Source organism: Papio anubis, chromosome 6 (genome assembly GCF_008728515.1).
Source record: "Papio anubis isolate 15944 chromosome 6, Panubis1.0, whole genome shotgun sequence".
NCBI classification, from domain to species: domain Eukaryota; kingdom Metazoa; phylum Chordata; class Mammalia; order Primates; family Cercopithecidae; genus Papio; species Papio anubis.
In genome coordinates this window covers 6,614,066-6,636,377 of record NC_044981.1, presented here as the reverse complement: position 1 = coordinate 6,636,377, position 22,312 = coordinate 6,614,066, and the positions used below count along the sequence as shown (strand labels likewise).

Below are 22,312 nucleotides of genomic sequence, written 5' to 3'. Positions count from 1 at the left end.
AAGGAAACAGGTGGTTCTCCATACAAGATATACAAATAGTCACTACGCACATGAGAAGACACTCGATCCATCACTAATCATTAAGAAAATGCAAATCAATACCTAATGAAATACCGCTTCATACCCATTAGAATGGTTTCTATGAAAAGCTTAAAAATAAATAACAGAAAGTAGCGTTCGTGAGGATGTGGACAAATTGGAACCCTTGTGCACTGTCGATGGGAATGTAACATGGTGCAGCTGCTGTGGCAAACAGGATGGTGGTTTTTCAAAATATTAAACATGGAATTAACATAAAATTTAGCAATTCCTTCCTTCTTTGGGGTACATACCCAAAAGAAATGAAAGCTAGGGCTGGGCGCGGTGGCTCATGCCTGTAATCCCAGCACTTTGGGAGGCTGAGGCGGGCAGAACACAAGGTCGGGAGTTCGAGACCAGTCAGCCAACATGGTGAAATTCAGTTTTTATTAAAAACACAAAAATTAGCTGGGCATGATGGCGGGCGCCTGTAATCCCAGCTACTTGTGAGGCTGAGGCAGGAGAATCGCTTGAACCCGGGAGGCGGAGCTTGCAGTGAGCCGAGATGGCGCCACTGCACTCCAGCCTGGGCGACAGAGCGAGACTCCGTCTCAAAAATAAAAAAATAAAAAAGAAATAAATAAAAGAAATGAAAGCTAGGACTCAAACAGACATCTGCACACTGTGCTCATGGCAGCATTCTGCACAATAACCGCCCTTAGTGGAAGCCACCCAAGTGTCCAACAACAGATGAATGGATAAACAAAATGTGGTCTATACAGAAAAGGAATATTATTCAGTTTTAAAAGAAAAAAAAGGACATTCTGACACATGCTCCACCATGGATGAACCTGAAGACATAATGTTCAGTGAAATAAGCCAGTCACAATCGGACAAGTACTTTATGATTCCACTTACATGAATTACCTAGAGGAGTCAAATTTATAGAGACAGAAAGTAGAATGAAGAGTTATTGTTTAATGAACATAGAGTTTCAGTTCTGGATGATGAAAAAGTTCTGGATATGAATGGTGGTCATGGTAGCACAATAATGTGGATGTACCTAACACTACTGAACTGCACACTTAAAATGATTAAAATGGTAAATTTTGGCCGGATGCAGTGGCTCATGCCTGTAATCCCAGCACTTTGGGAGGCCGAGGCTGGTGGATTACAAGGTCGGGGGTTGGAGACCAGCTGGGCCAACAGGGTGAAACCCTGTCCCTACCAAAAATGCAAAAATTAGCCAGGCATGGTGGTGGGCACCTGTAGTCCCATCTACCCAGGAGGCTGAGGCAGGAGAATCACTTGAACCAGGCAGGCAGAGGTTGCAGTGAGCTGAGATCATGCCACTGCACTCCAGTCTGGGCGACAGAGCAAGACTCTGTCTCAAAAAAAGAAAAGAAAAAGAAAAGGTAAATTTTATGATATTTGTATTTTATGATAACAAAAAAGGTGAATATAATTTTATACTACATGACATTTAGCCCATAAAATCAGAATATTATCAGTTCAACATATAATCAATGCTAAAAAATTATTAATGATATAGTTTGCCTTCTTTTTTTACACTATCTTCAAAATCCAGTGATTTTTTTTTTTTTTCACTTTCAGTACATCCTAATGGCCACGTGTGAAGTGCTCAATGGGTACGTGTTGCTAGTGGCTGCCATATTGGATGTACTGCTTTAAATAATGTTTAGTGGGAAGATAGTCTCAGGGATCCCGGATGGTGGTTCTTTCAACTCCAAGTCCCCAAAGGCCATGGGGTGAAACCTTGATGACCGTCAGTAAGACAGGAAACACCGACTGTTTTTCCTTCTCTATACTCTCTCTGACCACACAAATCACTTCTGTGACCAGATATGTGGGTTTTTTGCACATTGCCCAGTTCTCTGCCACCCAGTTGGTGTCAATTGTGACACCATCTACCTGGAGATAGTGTCAGATCCCACAGATTAATGGCTTAGTCCCACAAGACTGCCCTCTACTTCCTGTGCAATTGTAGGTAGTAGGGCCCAGGTTACACACAACTTCTGTCCAACTTGGCTGCAAAGCTGAGGCTCCCAAAACCTCCTTCTCAGGTTCAATCATTTGCCAGAATGGCTCATAGCACTCAGGGCAAGCCTTTGCTTACTTTAACCCATTTATTATAAAAGGATACAGCTCAGGAACTGCCAGATGGAAGGCAAGGTATGGGGGAGCGGTGAGCAGCTTCCATGCCCTCTCAGGTGTGCCGCCCTTCTGGCACATACGTGTGTTCTTATTCATCAACCCGGAAGCTCCCCGAGCCCCATAGTTCAGAAATTTTTATGGAGGCTTCATCATGTAGGAATGGTCAATGATTAACTCCATCTCCAGCCCCTCAGTCTCCCCAAAGGATGAGAGTTGGGATTGAAAGTTCCAAGCGTCTAATTATAGCTTGGTCTTGCTGGTGACCAGCCCTGACTCAGGAGCACACCAAAGGCCGCCTCATTAGAACAAAAGCACTCCTATCACCCAGGAAATTCCAAGGGATTTAGGAGCTCCATGTTGAGAACCATGTCAAAGACCAAACGTTAGAACAAAAGATGTTCTCCTACTGCTCAGGAAATTACAAAGTTTTGTTTGCTGGTTTGTTTGTTTGTCTTTTAGGAGTTCTGTGCCAGAAACCAGGGACACAGGCCAAAATCCATATTTCTTATTATAAATCACAATATCCCACTATTGCACAGCCTGTGTGGTGTCTGTAGCCAGGTGGGGCTGCCTGACTTCCAGGCACCTTTCCCTCCACAGGCTGAGAGAGACTTGGTCACAGCCCAGTGTCAGGACAGTCAGGATAAGACTAGACTGATCTGGCTCCTGAGTCGGTATCTTCAGGTGTGGTTATTAGCTAAGGTAGAATTCAGAACACATCTTGTAAGGTTCATGAATGGCTAATGTCTGAGTGAAAAAATAAAGTCCTTAAGAACTGGCAATAGAGAAGGCAAGGGATTTTATAGGGGTCACGAGTAGGGCTTGATGAGCAAAGTCCCAGACAAACTGGCACTCTATCACCAAAAATATACCTCTCAGCATGGTCCTTACAGCTTAATGCCGAGACCTTTCCTTCCTTCCTTCCTTCCTTCCTTCCTTCCTTCCTTCCTTCCTTCCTTCCTTTCTTCCTCCCTCCCTCCCTTTCTCTCTCCTTCCCTCCCTCCCTCCCTCCTGTCTTCCTCCCTCCCTCCCTCCCTTTCTTTTCCTTCTTCTATTCTCCCTTTCTGTATTTCTTATGGTCGACCCAGGTTATCTGCCTGGTCTGGGTCCTCCCGTCCCCAGCCAGCCCCTGTTCTGTCATTGGCTTGCTGCAGGCTCTGGGACGGGCTGAAGCCGAGGACTGCAGCAGCTCTTCCCATCATCACCCTGGCTGCTGTGGAGAAGCTGGCAGGTTTCTGGAAGAGTGCTTGCTTGGAATGCTCAGCATCCTCCCTGGCCTCTGACTCTCCACCGGGGATGCAGACGGTCTGCAATGCAGTTTAATCCACTACTGAGAATTCCCGTGCTTCTAGAAACCATCCTCTCACCTCCGAGGGACTCCATCTTGCCAGCTGTCCAGAGGAAACAAAATGGAACACTGCCCCACAGCCCGGTGCTTTGCACGGTTGTCAGCTCCTAGGTTGGCAAGCATCAGATTGATTAAAAGGAGGTTTTGTCAAACATAATCCTGCCCACTAGCCAGCCAAGCATGTATGCAAAATGAATGGCAGGACTGGGAGGGGCTCTGTCCGGCCATCTTGGACATGGGTGTGAGTGTGCATGTGGGGTGTGTGTGTGTGCATGTGTGAAAGTAAAAAGGGTGTGGGGTGCAGAAAGAAATGGTCTTGTTTTCGATTCTATCGTCGTTTTACGACCTCTGGCTCCATTTCCTCCTCTGGAGTTGAGGGAGTGAACTGTCGCCAGCCAGTCCCAGCCCTGTGATCTCTGCGCTGGTTTGTGTAGGCGGCTCCAGAGACACAGATGCAAGACTCGCGTGTCTCAAACTTGAGAAGGAACAAATTGCTGGGGGAGGGGGTAGAGGAAGGGTGTGGCTGCCTGCACGTCTATCTGCCCCTCCTGAAACACGCACCCTTGAATGCACATCCAGGAGCTCCTTGGAATCTCAAAATACATCATGTGTACTAGGATTTAGGCTCCCTGCTCCCCACTGCGCACTCACACCCCGCAGCACACCCTCACACCCCACTGCACTGGGAGGAGGGGCAGGCTGGTGTCACTCTCATTTTTAAAAACATGGGTTTGTTCAGCTGCACGGGCTCTGAGGAGACCCCTGGGATGTTTGGATACCAGCTTTGGTAAAACCAGTGACCAGGTAGCTGGAGGGACACTGTGGCCCCTCCTCTGGGCAGTACAAAGGCCCCCTCCCAGGCCCAGCTCTGGAACCAGGCCCTGTGCCATGTCCACTTGCTGCCTGGCCCCAGGCCTTCCTCCTCCTCTGAGGGCCCTGGCTCCTAGAAGGCTGGGCTGCCTCTTCTGCCTGCCCTCCTGCTCCCTGTTCAGGCTTCATACAAACACCTTCTCAACACCAGAGGCTGCAATTAGCATTTTACAGCAGACAATCCAAGGCTAACACAGATAATGTCGTGGACGGCACTGCTTTTATTCCCCTCTGGGATTAATGTCCTATGAATAAACATTCCACAAAGCCTGTATTCATAGAAACACTTATGATGTAGAATTGGAGCCAAATGGTGCCTATGGACAGCCTGGGATAAGGGAGTGTGGAGAGAAGGTGGGCTCAGGAGGAGAGGGGAAGCAGTGGGCTGCTTGCTCAGTGATTTGAAGCTGCTGCATTAGTACAGGGCTGTCAGTCTTTGTAGGTAGGACTTGAGACCAGGCAGGACAGGAGACCAAGCAGGGAGCTCAGGGAACCATGTCGGTCTCCACAGTGGAGTCTGGACTCCAGAGCTCTTGCCATGGTGTCCTAAGAGCAACAGAAGAGACTCGGGGGTGGCAGCGTGAGGGAAATAACATCATGAGCGGATCTGTCCAGCAGAGAACTGGAGGTGGGCTCGTTTGATATTGCAATTGCTCTACATCAAACCCCTTCAGGAGCTGCTGTGTGCTTGCTTGACTGATTGCATTTTTGTTTTTGAAAATAACAAAATCTGTAGTATAGACAGCAAAATGTTAAAGCTGATGAATGGGTACTTGGACCTTTGATCTATTATTTCTGCACTTTTCTACATATTTAAATTATTTCATAATTTAATACATATATATTTAAAAAGAAGGAACTGGATATTCTTTATTTAATTTGGCAGAAGCAGTTTTGGGAAGTCCGTCTTATCCATGCACTTTCCCTTCCCACCTGCTTTGTGAAGGTTCCAGACAGGGCCAGGAACACTGCGTTCCTTGACAGGCAAGGTTTTGTATCCCTGCTCCCCGCTCCCCCTGCACCTCTGCAGGGCGGCAGCACAATTCCAGCTTTGGCATACCCGGGAACCCCGGTGCTGGCCTCGGTGCACCCTCACAGCTCGGCTAATTCCAAGATGTGCAGGCACCGCACTGCCTCCGTCTCTGCTGTAAACAACCAGCATGAATCATCGCGGAAGTCAGTAGTCATCTCTCCCCCGTTTGCAAAGACTGGGGAACTGCAGCATCACAGGGTGACCCGCTGGAGGCCACAGAGGGAAGATAACCTGGAGGAAAAACTAGAGCTGAAAAGCTCCAGCTGGGATTGAAGGCTGGAGGCTGGAGCAGTGAGCCCTTCTGTTCTGGGTAGGGATGGGCTCTCCCAGCGAAGGGCCTGTGTCACCAGTTGTGACCTCTCAGGGGAGCCCTGGCTGCTGAGTGGCTTCTTTGGGTGGTGTGGTCTCCCTCTGGCCAGGCCTACAGAGTGACCCTCCAGCACCCAGCCTTGCTGAGTCACCTGTAGGCCCGCTCTGAGGGAAGAGGCTGATAGTTCAGACGTTCAGAGAAGGTGCCTGGCGGCTCAGGAACTGGTCAGACTGTGTTCCAATGCTCGCAGCCGCTAGGAGATACCAGGAGGACATGATCAGGAGAAGCACTTGGCTTGAGCAGAAGGCGTGGTTTCTAGGAGACTAGAACTGTTTCTTGGACCCCACCTCTATTTCTGTCTTTCCTGGACATTTTACAACCAGAGTATGCTCTTATAATGTGACCATATTTTTTGCTAAACTGTTTGGAATAAATTATACCTGGAATATAATCTAAGTGCCTAGGGTCCTCTCAGAGAGCTCCCTTGGGTCTGATTTTATGAGAAACCACTTGCTATAGCCTCAGAAACAGTTAAGACCCCAAATATTTTCAAACTGGTATAAGTGGCTTGGATTTTTAAAAAGTGCTCCTTTTACAGAGAAATTGTAATTTTGTTGTTGAATTATACATGTTTTAAGTCAAGACTTGAAGTATAGTTACTACATCATCATACATAAAATGTTTTCTTTGGGTATGGCTGCTGCAGCCCTTGGAAACCAATGTCATCCCTGAGAGTGTCACAAACTTTTAACAGTCCAGCCTTCTGTTCCGCCAGGGCACTTGAGGATTGGTTCTATTTGCTGCTTTAAAATAACAGCCCTCCCTTATTCTGAGGAGAGGCAAGGATTCATCGGCCCTGACTATTTATCAGTGGTTTCTGAAGACAGGAGAATGTTTATTTTGTGAGAACATTTGTCCTACCTTAATTTGCAAGGGACTTAAAAAGTAGCCACCGTGAAACACAATAGTAAATATTTGATTCTTGTGAAACAGGTTAGTGTTTGTGATGGAATCTCTTCTACATCAGAACACCTGAGAAATCATTTTCCAATGGTCCCAACTTTGGTGTTTTCAGAGCCCTTGGAGGGGGGCGTTGCAGGCGCCAGGCATTGGAGGGACCCCATGCTCCACATTTCCTTCCCTCGCAGAGTTCAAACGACCTGCTGCCGCATCGCGCATTGTTCTGTTCCTCTTCACCCAGAGGAAAGTCCCCACGGCCCATTTTCTGAGCCGTGCTTTTCCACTCTTTCGTAATCTATTATTGTGACCTTGAGATGCAGAGAGAGAAGGCTTTGGCAGGACGCACTGCCTGTGGAGCCAGAGCCGCTGATATCTGTGCCCTGGACCGCATGCTCCACTGCCATGGCTGTGCCAGTCCTACTGGTTCCTCGGCAGCCGCCACCCAAGTCAGCGCCTGCAGGGGCATGGACACTGAGAGGACTGGGACAGAGAGGAAAGCGTACTTACAGAAGGGCCGTGTGTGTGTGTGTGTGTGTGTGTGTGTGTGTGTGTGTGTGTTAGAGAGAGGCACAGAGGTAGAGACACAGGAAAGAAAGAGACCACGAGAATCTGCCTTTAAAGTAGACTTCAAGTTATTTGTTTCTAGGACTGTACCTGATAGATTTGATTCTCACCAAACTCAGTTACAAAAACTCTGCGCAGGGAAGGGAATCTGCATGCTGGGGGCACGGAGCCATGGAGACTCAGGGGCAGGAGGACTGTGGCCACCCTTTGGTCCCCACACTCATGTCCCCGTTCCCTGCAGCCCCGTTCTTCTCTCCCTCTTCATTCTGCTTTGCGTGGGCAGATGCTCCTGCCAAAGCTTACTTCATCAGATGAAATGAAGGGGAATCTGATTTGCCGCTAATTGGACTTAGTGTAGGCAATTAGGGTTAAGCTGGCATGAGGGAACCACCAGACGCTGGGATTTTCATCACAGTCCTGGGAAATTCTCCCAGAATTTAAGTGGTTGCAAATCACGATATTAGTTTACAGTAGCAATATTTTAAATCAGTTTAAAACAGGATATGGGCCGCCTGGAAATAGCCAGTGCAGGCACTGCCGTTATACAGATATAAATGTACATAATGTGTGTATGTGTATATATGTGTGTATACACAGACATATACACATATATATACACATACAATGTATACTTCTATATTTTTATATATACCCCACATGGATAGTTGATGGTGAGACTATACATGTGCATCTCTCGCCAGGTGAACAAGGGCATTTAACAGGCACACTGTGTTTCCCTTTTCCTTTTCTCAGTTGCCTCATCTTCAATTCCTGTCTGGAATCAATCATTCACAGATAATGAGGCTACAGCAACAGTTCCCGGGTCATCTAGCTCCTCTGAAAGGAGTTTTCACTCTGCATGGGGCTTGCAGTGTTTTAAGCCATCACCTCGTCAGCACTTGTGGCGATGCTTCTGCCATGCCCCTGTTCAACTCTTAGAGCCTGCCCTGCAAGCAGAAGCATCCATTTCACCTACTGGTGCATTCAGTCATTTCATCCTTCACTAAGTATCCAACAAACGCTTACTGATTCTTGCTCTCCGGACAGCCCTGTGGCCATCACCAATGGGGTGGGAGGAGCATGTGTTATGTGTGTCTGCATACGTGTGTTATGTGTGTATCTGTGCGTGTCTCTGTGTATGTGTGTGCTATGTGAGTAAGCGTGTGTGTGTCTGTGTATATATAAATACATGTGTGCCTCTGTATCTCTGTGTATGTGTTATGTGTTTGTATCTGTGTGTCTGTGTGTTGCGTGTGTTTCTGTGTGTGTCTGTGTGTGTCTGTGTGTGTGCACATGTGTGTCTGTGTCTCTGTGGGTATGTCTGTGTGTGCTTATGTATATGTGTGTATGTGTCTGTATGTGTGCATCTGTGTGTCCGTATGTGTGTGTTTGTGTGTACGTCTCTGTGTGCCTGTGTGTATACATATGTGTGTGTCTGTGTATATGTCTGTGTGTGTATATATGTCTCTGCATGTCTGTGTGTATCTGTATGTGTGTGTCTGTGCGTATGTCTCTGCATCTGTATGTATGTCTCTGCATGTCTGTGTGTGTATGTATGTGTGTGTATGTGCATCTGTGTGTGTGTGTGTGCATGCAAGTGCGTGTGTCTGTGTGTTCCTGTATGTGTGTATCTGTGTGCCTATGTGTGTGTGAGCTCACAGCTCTGGACCTTACACGCAGATATAGGCATACACAATCGTGCCTACACACACCTGTTGCACGCTTATTCTTACTCTGTGGCTCTCAGGCTGCATGAGTAAGTCCCCAAGCCATTTCCCTCCCTGGTCAGAGCAGCCACCTGCTTTCAGGACAGCAGCTGCCATTTATGTTTCCATATCTGGCACCCAGCGACCTCGCCGAGAGTGGCTGAGGAGAAACAGACACTGACACCCCGTCCTTATCTGCAGCAGCTCCCACAGAACCACCAAAAGAAGTATCTTCAAGGGCGGTGGCACAACGCAAGGACGGCGATGACGGGGGTCAGGAAGCTGCTCGGGACACTGCATCGCCCCACATTTTCTCCCCACAAATGCAGTTGCCTCTGCCCTCTGAGTACGATTCCTGCTAGATATTCTGAGCAGAATGCACTTGTGCCAAGGCCAGGCATTTTCCATGTTACCCTGTGCCAGCGGTGGCTCTGCATCTGAGACCTGCCATTCTGCACACTCAGGGCTAGGTCTTCGTTTGGGAGCTGGGGCCTCGGCCACTCCCAGCCCCCAGCAGGCAGATGTGCAGACGCCCTGGCAGGAACATGCGGTGATCAGAAAGACCTGGGGAAAATGGTATGGTGGAGCAGCCCCGGAGACTCTCTAGATCCGACCCCAGTGGGGTAAGTGGGACGTGGCAGCTTTCATTCAGCTGCAGGGGAGGTGAAGCCTTCCTCTAAGACCCTGAAAACACATGGGTAAGTCCTGGGTGGTCCAGCCTGGACAAGGGCCTGGTTTGCCCAGGTGATCTGGTGTAGGACTGTCCTTGGGTATAAGGACAGTTTCTAACTGTTGAGGAGGGTTGTAATGAAGAAAACCCACAATCCTCCCTCAGCCCTGTCCTGTGTGGCCTCTGCCACGGGCAGGACACACTGTAGAGAACACAGAAATAGGACACAGGGCCTGTTCTCAGGGGGCCGGCAGCCTGATTGAGATGCGATGCTTAGCCTCAGTACTCCCCTCCCTCGAACACTCCAGGAGCAGATCCGCCAGGGTTCTGTCCACGCTGATGTTACTGGTGCCAGGGAAGTAGGGGAGGAGGCGAGTGACCCTTTGTGACTTTCCAGCCATTAACCCCTCTAGGATAGATTCTCTGTAGTTTGTACTGGTACAGTCTATGTTTGAAGACATCCTTCCTTCCATTCCTTATGGCTCATCAGTTTGTGTTTTAAGTCTCGCCATCCAGGTAGTCTTTCTTGGTCTTTTGTTTTCAATTTGTATTGTAGCTCTGCCACACTCGTCCCTCTAATGAGACCTAACTATTTCCTGCCTCCCACCTGCGGTCATTCATCCATCAGGCCCAAGCTTATGGGTGTTGAACAATACAGCTACTTACTTTTGCCAGATTTTATGTGTGTCTTTACATGTATATATTACCCCAGTGGAAGTCAACCCAACCATGGGTAGGAAACAGAATTGATACGTGTGTGAGGAAAGGGATCACAGGTACAAGACTTCACAGAACTAATGCACTACTTGTTCACATTTTGGTGCTCATAATGCAGTCCCCGCCCCCACCCCCTGACCCCCCCATAGATGGATGTAATTTGAGAAAGAAGACACTGCCTAGAAGAATGGAGGACTAGAAACCAAGTTAATGAGGGTCCCTAACTAATGATGGGGATCTCGTGATCAGTTTCACTCTCTTATCTTAGAGATGGCTGAGCCAGAGGCCACCACTTCATTCTTTTCTTTTTGCTGTGCCCTGCCTGTCTCCATGGTTTTCCAGGATTCCCAATGTGATAAAAGTGTATCCCAAACAGTGTGACATTATTTAATCTATTCTGGCAATTCAGTGTCTGTATCCATTTCACTTCAAATATTTCACCCAATTATCTATGCCCCACTACTGTATTTCATTGATTCTAAGATACACATTAGTTCTTATTTTAGCATTTCTGAAATTGAAATACATGTAACATTGGTGGTGTGTCATAATTCGTTAGGGTTTATTTCTTTCTTAGTGGCACACCAAATAATGGTACACTGATGGTGTTTTAGATTGCCTCGACAGTTCCTGAACCAGTAATAGTTGTTCTAATAGCTCCCTTCCCAATGAGGGGGAGGACACAGGCTCCTTTCTGTCCCTGAAAGAATCTTGCAGGTGCTGCCCTCAATGTCTACTCCAAACCTACTTGACTCTATCTGGGTGACTGTGGCTTCAGTACTTTCACCTCCTACCTGGTGTTGGCTTCCCAGGCTGGGTCTTTGTTTGACTCCGACAGGGCTGTCCATTAATCTGAATCCTTGCTTTGCCTCTGGTCTCCATCCTCTGCCGCTTCTTGGCTTTGCACTCTGCAGTCTGCAGGCACTTGCACGTGCGCAAACACCAGCAATTCTCCCAGACCTCTGTCCTGCGGGGACCCAGCTGCCCGCTTGCCAGGGTCACGAGATCTGAAGGAGGACACAGGCTGTCCTTTTTACTTTTGTGTCCTCAGCACTTTGCCCAGTTACTGGCACATGGTAAGGACTCCATGGATGTTGACACAATCAATCCGTGAAACAACAACTTCATTGTTTTTATCCACATGAGACATATAGGTGCAGAACATTTATTCCTTTTTTTCCACAGTAAGGAGGAGCTCTGGCACACAGCTGTTTGCTAGGCATTTGGTCTTGAGAGCTATTTGCTGAATTTTTCTTTTCCATGTGGTGCTTTTGTCTTTTATTTTTTCTTCCTGGCCCTTTGGCTGGGATGGGATTTGGTTAGCATTGCTGGGGCTGTGCAAGGGCTGAGGTGGGGCACACATGTCTTATCTCTTTCTGCATAGCCTCATACCTGGCCTAGCCTTGAAATTTCCAGTTGATGTGGGGCAGGTCCAGGTTTGCTGCTGAGCCTTGCGCTGGAACCTCCACTGGTTGCCTTCCAGCAGAGTCTGGATGAAGGCTATTTGCATCTGTCAAATGCATGGGACTCAGGCCTGGTACCTTATGTAGGTCAGGTTCACTTCCAGCTTTCATCTAACTTTTCTGCAAAGGCTGTGGCTCCTAACTCAGTTAACTCCCTCAGTAAGGCCAGCTATCCTCCTATTAGGATAATTGAGCTTCCCTGTGGATTGAAAGCTTTGACCTTGCTGGAGGGCAAAGGCGCATTAAGGAGGCAAGGTCCCTGCCATCAGGAATTCCCCCCACCCCCACACTCAGCAACAAGCTGAGAAGCAGGACAGGACACACAATCAATATGCTTCTCATATAAGAGATTGATTGTTCATAGTGATTATGGATGATTTTTTTCTTGAATATTCACTCAACCAGATTTTGGTATACTAGCTTAGATTTCTTTTAGAAAATAAGGGCTACCAGTGTTTGTGGAGAAGACACTAGTCCCTTCCTTCCTTCCTTCCTTCCTTCCTTCCTTCCTTCCTTCCTTCCTTCCTTCCTTCCTCCCTTCCTCCCTTCCTCCCTTCCTCCCTTCCTCCCTTCCTCCCTTCCTCCCTTCCTTATCTTGCTTGCTTGCTTGCTTGTGGGAGTTTCGCTCTTGTTACCCAGGCTGGAGTGCAGTAGTGCGATCTCGGCTCACTGCAACCTCTGCCTCCCAGGTTCAAGTGATTCTCCCACGTCAGCCTCCCAAGTAGCTGGGATGACAGGCGCCCGCCGCCATGCCTGGCTAATTTTTGTATTTTTAGTAGAGACAGGGTTTCACCATGTTGGCCAGGCTGGCCTCAAACTCCTGGCCTAAACTGATCCTCCCACCTTGGCCTGCCAAAGTGCTGGGATTACAGGCGTGAGCCACAGCACCTGGCCTTTATTTTCTTTAGTTAGGGGCTGTGGCAGAGCTCAGACTGCAATATTCCTAAGATGGGCTGATGGGAAGGTATTTTGCCGTGATGTGCTATGATCAGCCTGTGTGGGCTCCTGGGAACTGACTGTTAAATATTCAGAAATTTTGCTAGCTGGTTGGCCATGGTAGGAGTATTTATACCAAGAAACCAGCACATGGCATGTCAGGGTTTTTTCCCCCACTTCCTTTGTAGAGCCAGCTTACCAGGACACCACTGATGTTGACTGCACGGAGCAGCCAGGACGGGTTATGGCTGGTTATTTCACTTTCTTTTTGTTTTTTAGTCCTGAATTTTATCAAGGAATATAAGGTAACATAGTTATAATATAGTATAATATTATCTTATAATATATAATAAATATAAATTATAATTAATATTGTAATATAATATCTTATATTCCTTGATAAATTTCAGGACTAAAATATAATCTATATTATATATATTCCTTATAATATTATAAGGAATATGATATAAATATGTGACCCATTATAAATAGAACAAGAAGACAGGCACACAATTAGACTATGAAATAGTCCATAATAAAGTAAAGAATCAAGAGGTTGAAAACACACCAGCCTTGGAGACATCAGTATCCAGATGCTGTAGGATGTGCTGTGGTGCCCAGTGGGGATTCGGACGGAATGCAAGCGTCACTTTCATCAGGTGCAGCTATGCCTCCCTGCTGCTGGGCAGCAGCTAAGGCCTGCACTGAAGGAGGCCTGCCTGGCCCAGAGAGTTTACACTGCCCCTTCTCCTTCCTGCCCTAGGGCACAAAAGCCACTCCCTTGCCTCAAAGTAAATGACCTATGTGAGGGTTATGAACTGCTTGCATTTAAGCCATCAACTTCCTTCAAGTTTTTGCTAATTAAAGGCAATTAGGCAAACACTTGAGAAGAAACCATTAACACTATAGTGAAGCCAGAACATTTTTAGATTTTTTTTCCCCCTTTGTGGAGCAAGCCCTAAAAGCACTCATTTCCAAAAAAGATCCAAAGCAACAAGGAGGAATCCTCTCCCCTCCCACCTCCATCACCAATGCCCAGTGGACCAAAGTTTTGATATGAAGAAATGAGAGCTTTCTTAGCTATCATTATCAGCAATGCCTTTACCGAAATGCAAATTCCTTGCTCCAGCCTGTCTTACACAGAGGGAGGGGTGACTTCTGAAAGATGGTGCAGGGAATAGGCCCCCAGGAGGTAGCATCTGAGCTAGGACTGAACAACTAAGGGAGCCAGCCCTGCAAAAATTTGGAGAAGGAGAAGACATCAAGTCCCTCAGCGCATCCCAGGAATGAAAGAGAGACCCGGGTGACAGCCCCAGGTAGGGGGAGGAGGCCAGAGCTGCCTGGGTGGCCCTGCAGCTCTGTGGGCCTTGTCAGCCATGTGGAGGAGTTCAGGTATTTTCTAAGTATAAAAGCCTTCAGGCCGGGCGTGGGGGCTCATGCCCAGCACTTTGGGAGGCAGAGGCAGGTGGATCACTTGAGGTCAGGAGTTTGAAATTAGCCTGACCAATATGGTGAAACCCTATCTCTACAAAAATTAGCTGGGCGTAGTGGCATGTGCCTATAGTCCCAGCTACTTGGGAGGCTGAGGCAGGAGAATCACTTGAACCTGGGAGACGGAGGTTGCAGTGACCTGAGATCATGCCACTGCACTCCATACTGGGTGACAGAGCGAGACTCCATCGCAAAAAAAAAAAAAAAAAAAAGCCTTCAGGTTCATCACCTTGGTGAGGCAACCACCAATTTAAGTGACCTTCCAGAGCCCCCACCCCCACCCCAGGCATCCCCGCACACAAATACGTTTTTCTAAGAGTGATTAAAACTGGTGTTTCCTAATCTAATCTATATGAAACATGAATCACTTAGATGAACAGTATAAAATACCACTTACTTTTCCTCCCCTGTAAGATTGCTGATATATCTAAAGTCTTAGGGTCTGTATATAGTAGCGCCCCAGTACATCATTGTGGTTAAAGTAAATGTGCCTGACTTTTCCCAGGCCTCTCATAGGCACACCCTTCACACCAACATTGAACCTGAAATCCCAGTGTTCCAGGTTCAGATAGTTTCCAATGGCACCCAGGTGTCAGGATGACCTGATGGGATGCCTCAAGTATCAGGGCCATGGGGGGATGGGAGGATGCAGGTGCTGCCTTAAAGCATCACACCATCCCACCAGGCTGTTCTTCCGGAAAACACAAAACAGAGTGTTTTTCAGACTCTCAGTCTCCAGAAAGGGACTTAGTCTCCAAAAAGGTTGGTTTTATCTAGATGAGTTGATAGAGAATGTCTGCTGGAATTGGGCTCTCTGATTCAGTCAGCGATTGCTATTGAAATCAGTCTTAGATAACTTTTCCCCTATCAATTGCATCCTCTCTTGCATCAGAATTACTTCCTGAGTGCCTCCCTCTAGCTCAGTACTGTTCTATTGCCTAGGAGACAGATGTAGAGGACACTCTTTCCTGGGCAGGAGTGGGCAGTGCCCTGGTAAATGTTCATGAGTGTACTGATAAAAAGTACCTACAACTCTTAGGAGTGTGATCTAACACTTACTTCAAGGAGTATCTCTGAGAGAGGGGGATCGGATATAAAACAAATTCTGGCCTGCCAGAGAAAAGACTCCTTCAGTGAGCTCTTGAGAGTTGAAGCCAAAGAGGCCAGATGCTGAAGAACTTGGATGCTGTCTTAATGAGTTTCACAGTTAGTCTGTAGGTGATGGAGAGTCATAAAAGAATTTTAAGTAGGGGAATGACATAATCACACTTGCATTTTAAAAATATAGCCCTGGCTGTGATAAGTGGGGAACGGGATAAGGGTTTAGTTATCATCATGCACACTAAATTACTTCAAAACATAATGCCTTAAAATGACAGCACATTTGGTTCTGTGTGTGGCAGGGTGGAGATCAGGATTTTTGGAGCTGCTTAGCTGAGAGGTTTTGGTTAAGGGTCTCCCAGGAGGTTGCCATGAAGATGCAGGCTGGGGTCACAGGCACTGGAAGGCATGGCTGGAGCAGCAATCAGGCCATTTCCAAGTGGCTCACTCTCATAGCTGCCAAGCTGGTGATTGCTGTTTGTAGATACCCTGTTCCTTCCACATGAACCCTGCCATAGGCTGCTTGAGTATCCCCATGACATGGCAGCTAGCTCAGCCCAGAATAAAGTAAGAATGATCTGAGAAAGTGTGGTGAAAGTGGCAATGTGTTTTGTGATCTGACCTCGGAAATCACATACTGTCATTTCAGCCATGTTCTATTTGCTAGAGGAGAGCTGTTATGTCTAGCTCATGCTCAAAGGTAAAGGAATTAGACTCCACCGTTTGAAAGAAGGTGTGCTAGAGAACTTGCAGATGCAATTTATGATATTTCTTTGTGGAGGGTCCAAAATAAGAGGTTATTTTATGATTCAGGTGAAAAGGAAAAGGGGTTGTAATCTAACCCTAAAGCAGTGAGAACAGGGCACAGATTTAAAAGCCACTAGGGTGCTGGAATTGATAGGCTTTGGACACTGCTTGTAATTAGTCTTAGCTGGGAGGAATCTAGAAGAGGTACAATCTACAGGAGGAAGGGTATGGTCAGGACATGCTTCATGTGAGATGCCTTCGTACAGTGAAGTAGACATTTCAAATAGGCAGTTGTACATACGAATCTGTGGGATTAATCTGGAGGTTGTAAGTGTGAAAGCTATGAATGTAGATGAGATCACCTATGCAAAGGGGGTTGTGGAGAGTGGCCACAGGATTAAAGGGTGGGAGCAGAGTGTGGGAGAGGGCACTTAGGAATTTTTCCAGTCACTGTCGCGGGCTTTTGGGGGTAGGTGATTATGCATGTCCTGTGGTGACTGTCTGCATGACTACATGGTTACCTCAAACAGAACTACTTGCTTGATTGCAGGTTTGATGGCAGTAAATAGTGTGAAGACTTTAACTTCTGTGCCTCAGTTTCATCATCTGAAAAATGGGCATAACAGTAACTACCTTATGGATTAATATAGGATCAAATGAGATAATGGGTATAAATGCTTAGCGAAGCTCATAGCATTAAGTAAGTGCTCAGTAAAAGGTCACTATGAACATTGGCAAATGCCCTCTTGACTAGAATTGAGGACGAGAATGAGAAAGTAATGAGGTAGAGCCATAAAAGCAAATGTGTAGAAAGGAGCTTATTTACTAGGCTGTGAGGACTGCTGAGGGATGTTGAGCTGGGGTGACTTAGAGTCTGCATTCAGAGTCCTGGCAAGAAAGTGGACTGGAGCCCCCAGGGCAGATCAGGGTGCCTTCTTACAGCGTCATGGCGCCATGCCCTGCTTGGACTTTGCCTTGCTTTCTTTCTTTATTGGCACATTCAGGCCAATGCATAGTTTAGGAAACAGACGATGAGGAGTTACCGTTTCCCTCACTGGGTCTGACCAGAGCCACACACAGTGATTAGGGACAGGGGATCTGGTGCTCTGTTCGCTGCAGGAGAACATTCCTCAGAGCGACCTCTTTCTGATTGTTCTGATCATCCCTGCTGGTTGGACAGCAGAGAGGGGCACGTTTTTCTGAAGTTGCTCCAGTCTGGAGTTCTCAATCAGATGAAAAGGAAGCCCCTTGTCAAGAGGCGGGGCTCTGGGCGAGTCCTGTGGAACTGAGACAAGTCATGTCCAGAAAGGCGCACCTAATCAGAGCGGCTTCTTATCTTTGCGCGTAGAGTCGAGCGGTTGATGGGTGTTTCTGTATGCACTCTCCCAAGGTGACCTTTGACCACGGCAGTCATTGCTGTGGCAGGCTGTGTCAGAGATCACAGGAATGGGTTATGAGGAGGAGCCCCTGTGTCCTGCCCTGAGAACCCCGCGGCCATCTTGCCCACGGAGACTACAAGTCCCAGCATGCACCGCGCAAGACCCCGGCCTCAGCCCCCTTTGCAAGAGAGGCCCGGAGGCTCCCCCTGTCTCCCTCAGAAACGCCCTTTCTTAATTTCTAGCAAGTTGGCAGGTGGCCGCCCAGGCCAGGACTCAAGCAAGCGTTTTGTTTCAGTGCGATGGTGGTGCTCTTTTAATTCCTGGTGCTTCCTTACTCCATGGTGAGGCAGGAAAACGAGATCTCTTGCAGAGCACGGCCTCGTCTCTCATTCATTCAGCCAGAACCAGAACTCTGGCGAGATCCAGGATTTTGTCAGATGGAAGCTGTGGCCGTGAATAAAAAAAGTGAAACCAGATGTTCTTCCCTCCAGTTGCCTCATGTCCGTGCAGGGGCTTGGAGGAGGAGGCTGTAAAAATGTCAAAGCCCTTGATTCCTGAGGCCCAGATTTACGCTCCAAGTAACCTTGCACCGTAAATCCGCCGCCCTCGCTGGAGCATCAGCTTCCGAAGGGGCAGGGCCCAGCTGTGGTGTTGACCAGAGCAGGCGGACGGAGCTGTAGGGACGCGGGTGGGGAACACGTGGGCAGGGAGTCTGGCCGGGAATCGAGATTGCTTTTCAAGAATTTTTACGTGGGCAAGAAATTTTAAAAGATTGGCTCGGAGTTTGGCCTTCTTAGGAGATACGCCAAACTCTATTTTGCATTTTAGCCTGAAAAGGAGCTTGATTTCTCTTTGGAGTGAATAGGCAGATGCAAGAGAACTTGGGAATGGAACTCACATAGGCAAAGTTTTCATTGCAAGTTGAAGTATTCGCAGGAGAAATGAGAAGCTGGCAGAGGCCAGACCCTGTGAGTCTATGGAGGCCGGGATTTATCCTGAGTGCCACAGGAAGAGTTTGGATTTAAGTTTTAAAATGGTTATTCTATCTGCTGGGGAGAGAACAGATTACAGGGGCGAAGGTGAGAACAGAAGCAAAAAGCCAATTTAGGAGTATAGAAGTCCAGGCAAGTGATGATGGTGATGTGGACAAAGAGGAAGTGTAAAAATGGTGGCTCAGAGGTGGGATGAACAGACAGTGGGAAAAATTAAGGCTGCTTCGAGGGGTTCCGGCATGAGCAGTGGAGTGGATAGGCATGTCACTGAGACAGAGAAGCCTGGAGGAGGAGCAAGTTTGTTGCTAAGATTAAGAGTTTAGTTTGGGACATGTTGGGCTGGAAACACTTAGAGACATCCTTGCCGATGTTTTCAACAGACGGTTGGATATATGGATCTGCAGATATAATAAAAGCTCAGGGCTAGGTCATCTAGCCTGACCTAGCCTGGGGAGTCATCTTATAGATGGTAATCAGAAAAGTGCTTGTGCTTGGGCCACAGTTACCCTGTGCTGTTGACACTATCATTGTTGTCACCGTTTGCCTCTCCCTGGCCACCCCACTAATACCACGTGGGCTTTAGGTCATGGATGCAATCACACACATTGCTGTTCCTCCTCTGCCTATGGCTGGCATCTGTTTTTGTTTTTCCGGCTGGACCCAAAGGTGACACCACCGCTACCATACGTGGTACAAAAGCTTCCTACCATCCTGACCCCAGACAAGCAGAATTCCTCCCAAGTTCCCCATTTCTGCTTTTTTGTATCATCTGTCTGAACTTTTCTGCTCTCTTAACATTCTCCCAACTTGTTGACATTTTTACGGTGGGTCTAGCCTTATTATTTAATTATTGTCACTAAACATGAGTGATTTATCTTTTCATTTTATCCATGTTGCTTAAAGTACGGGATTAGTTTTTAGTACATTCTAATGACTAAGTTCCGATAGCTGACTTTACAAAATGCTTCTAGGTGTATGTCTAACCAGCTGATGGTCAGGGCATCCCTGTTCGCACTGGGGACTGGTGGGGACATCACTTGGTGATGCTTACTGAGAGGAAGGCAGGTTGCAGTGGGTCATTCTGTGTATACTTATCATGTTTTATGCAATTTCCATTTTACATAGCTATTATGTTTTCTGTTTGTTCTAATTAAATAGTAACAAATGTTCCATTCAGTGGATTCTTCGTATAAAATGACTCAAACAGCTTTCCCCTCCCCCAAATAAGGCTGAAAATGGATGCACACTTGTGCCATGGAGTTAAAACCTGCACTTGTGTGTCCAAAGCCTGAACAGATGCACTGGGACAGCTGAGTGTTGCTTTGTTGATTGGGAGGGGGTTGATTGTGGTCTAATGTGGAGCCCTAGCACTGCTGTTTGATCCCAGGACAGGTCCTTTTCTCCCCATATCAGTGCGCCTCATCCCCCACTTAGTCCCGAAGCTCTTAGGAGACTCATCTGAAGGAACTGACAGAGCCTCCAGCCCCAGCACCCGGCAGGGGTGCCCCCAGCTCTGCCTACTCTCTTAGTGTGTTTAGCCTTTGCAGATACCTAGATTCCTCCTGGACTGGATCAGATTTCAACCCACTTTGGGAGCCTCGTTACTGATAACTGGGATGGCAGTGCAGATCCAGGGGTCAGGAGGGTGTGGCTGTACAGAAAGTGTGTAGATCAGAAGCCTCACAGTGGGTGTGGAGCACAAGAAGCAAAGAGAACCAGGATGGAGCTCCATCTGGGGGAGAAAGGCCAGGTCAAGGCAGAGGCTGCTCATTGGGTTGCGGTGGGGGTAGGGGTGGGGAGAACCAGGCCAGAGAGGGTCATGGAAGCCAGGGGGGAAGAAATTTCCAGCAGGAAGAGTGACGAGTCAGTGTCCCACAGAGGTTATTAAGACACAATAAAAGTGTCCATTAGACTTGGAAATTCAGCAGTAACCAGTGTGATAATAAGAGCTGGTTAATGGGTGTGTGGTTGAGCCCAACACCAGCCTACAGGAGGTTAGTAAGTAGGACAGTGAAGCTACTTTTAGAAAATTTGGCAAAGAAGAAAGAGGGCAGAAGTTAGAGGGAGTGCCAAGGCTGCTGGAGGAATCTGATGGCTAGTTTCTGTGTGTAAGGTTTTCTGCTGTTTTGCTTGGAGGTAGGGGTTTATAATGGTATCTACTTCAAGAAGGCTTAAGTCTTTAGCGGTGTATCTGGAGGGGGTTATATATGCCAGAAAGGGGCTGGGGGAGTCACAAACCAAGAGAGTTGCCCACTTTTTTTTTTTTTTTTTTTTTTTTTTAGAGACAGAGTCTTGCTCTGTCACCTAGGCTGGAGTGCAGTGGTGTGATCTCGGCTCACTGCAAGTGCCGCCTCCCTGGTTCACATCATTCTCTTGCCTCAGTCTCCTGAGTAGCTGGGACTACAGGCGCCTGCCACCACGCCTGGCTAATATTTTTGTATTTTTAGTAGAGACGGGATTTCACCGTGTTAGCCAGGATGGTCTTGATCTCCTGACCTCGTGATCCGCCCGCCTTGGCCTCCCAAAGTGCTGGGATTACAGGCATGAGCCACCGCGCCCGGCCGAAATCTGCCCACTTTTTAACCACCCACTCTTCTGCTTGACAACTCCACCTGTGCCTTTGCAATTCAAACCTAGGGACTCGCCACCTTCAGTGCCCAGTCAAAATCCGCTACAGCCCCAGCAATGAAGCCTTTTGGTGCAATTCCTGCTATCCCTGGGAGAGTATTTTTGTTGTTGTCTTTATTATGGTTTTGGTTTTCCCTGGAGAGAATTGTGATGATAAGATGAAGGGCACACCTGGAGAGGGAGAGGGCAAAGAGAGCAGGGAGGGGATGCTAGCAGAGGGAGGAGAATGAGGTCTGCACACCAGTGTCAGGCCAGCGGCAGGCAGGAGCGGGCAGGAGGCAGGGCAGGGGTGAGTTGCAGAGCTCAGGGCATTCAGGACTGGCTAGCTCACCTTTCCCTGTTTAGTAGGAGGCAAGGCTACCTATTGTGCAGGATGACAAGGGACCCATGGGGCTCCAGGAAAAAATCTGAGGTTGAACTGTTGTGGGGACTGAGAGGGAGCTGAGTGGGGCGGGGGGAGGACTGCCTCGTCACCATGGCCCGGTCAAGGCTGAGGATGCAGGGTTGGTGTCCCTGGCACAAGTGGTCCAGAGTTTCTTCCATCGGTGCCATCAAGATGGGGGAAGGAAGAAAGTACGTGGGACTTAGGGGAGGGGTCAAGATTGTCAGACAGGTGAGATTATGGGCTGATGAGTCGGAGGATCTGAGGGTGATGAGCAACAGTCATCCTTTCTCTAGGCACCCCCCCCCCCACCCCAGCCTTTTTATTGAAAAGCTTGTTTATTTCACTCCTGTGTTTGATACAGAGAGAGGCCGATGGGAACATTTTTCCTTCTGGTAATCCATGCACTGAAACAAGACCCAGCAGTGAGGAAGGGCCAGGAAAGGAGGCAGGTGGGACTAGTTGGCAGCGGGAGGGGGAAGAACTGTGCTCATAGACCAGAACTAGTGTACGATTTTTCTTATTAGGCTTTATTTTTTGAGCAGTTTTAGGCTCACAGCAAAACTGAACAGAAAGTACAGAGAGTTCCCATATGCCCGCCCCCATCCCCAAAACAGTTGCCTCCATCATCAACATCCTGCACCAGTGTGGTCCATTTGTCACAACTGATGAACTGACATTGGCACATCATTTTCACCCAAAGTTCACAGTTTGTGTTAGCGTTTACTCTTGGTGTTGTACATTCTATGGGTTTAGACAAATGTATTATGCCATGAATCCATCACTATAATATCTTACGGTTTCATTGCCCTAAAAATCCTC

General features: G+C 47.7%; 1 long non-coding RNA gene across 1 annotated transcript in view; it reads left to right on the top strand.

Moving 5' to 3' along the window:
- The first annotated feature begins 9,330 nt into the window (after nt 1-9,330).
- LOC108585349 overlaps nt 9,331-22,312 on the top strand; it is a 56,681-nt gene continuing 43,699 nt past the window's right edge. Inside the window, exon 1 of the long non-coding RNA XR_002521413.2 lies at nt 9,331-9,607. This is a non-coding gene — a long non-coding RNA (uncharacterized LOC108585349). The remainder of the gene's footprint in view (nt 9,608-22,312) is intronic.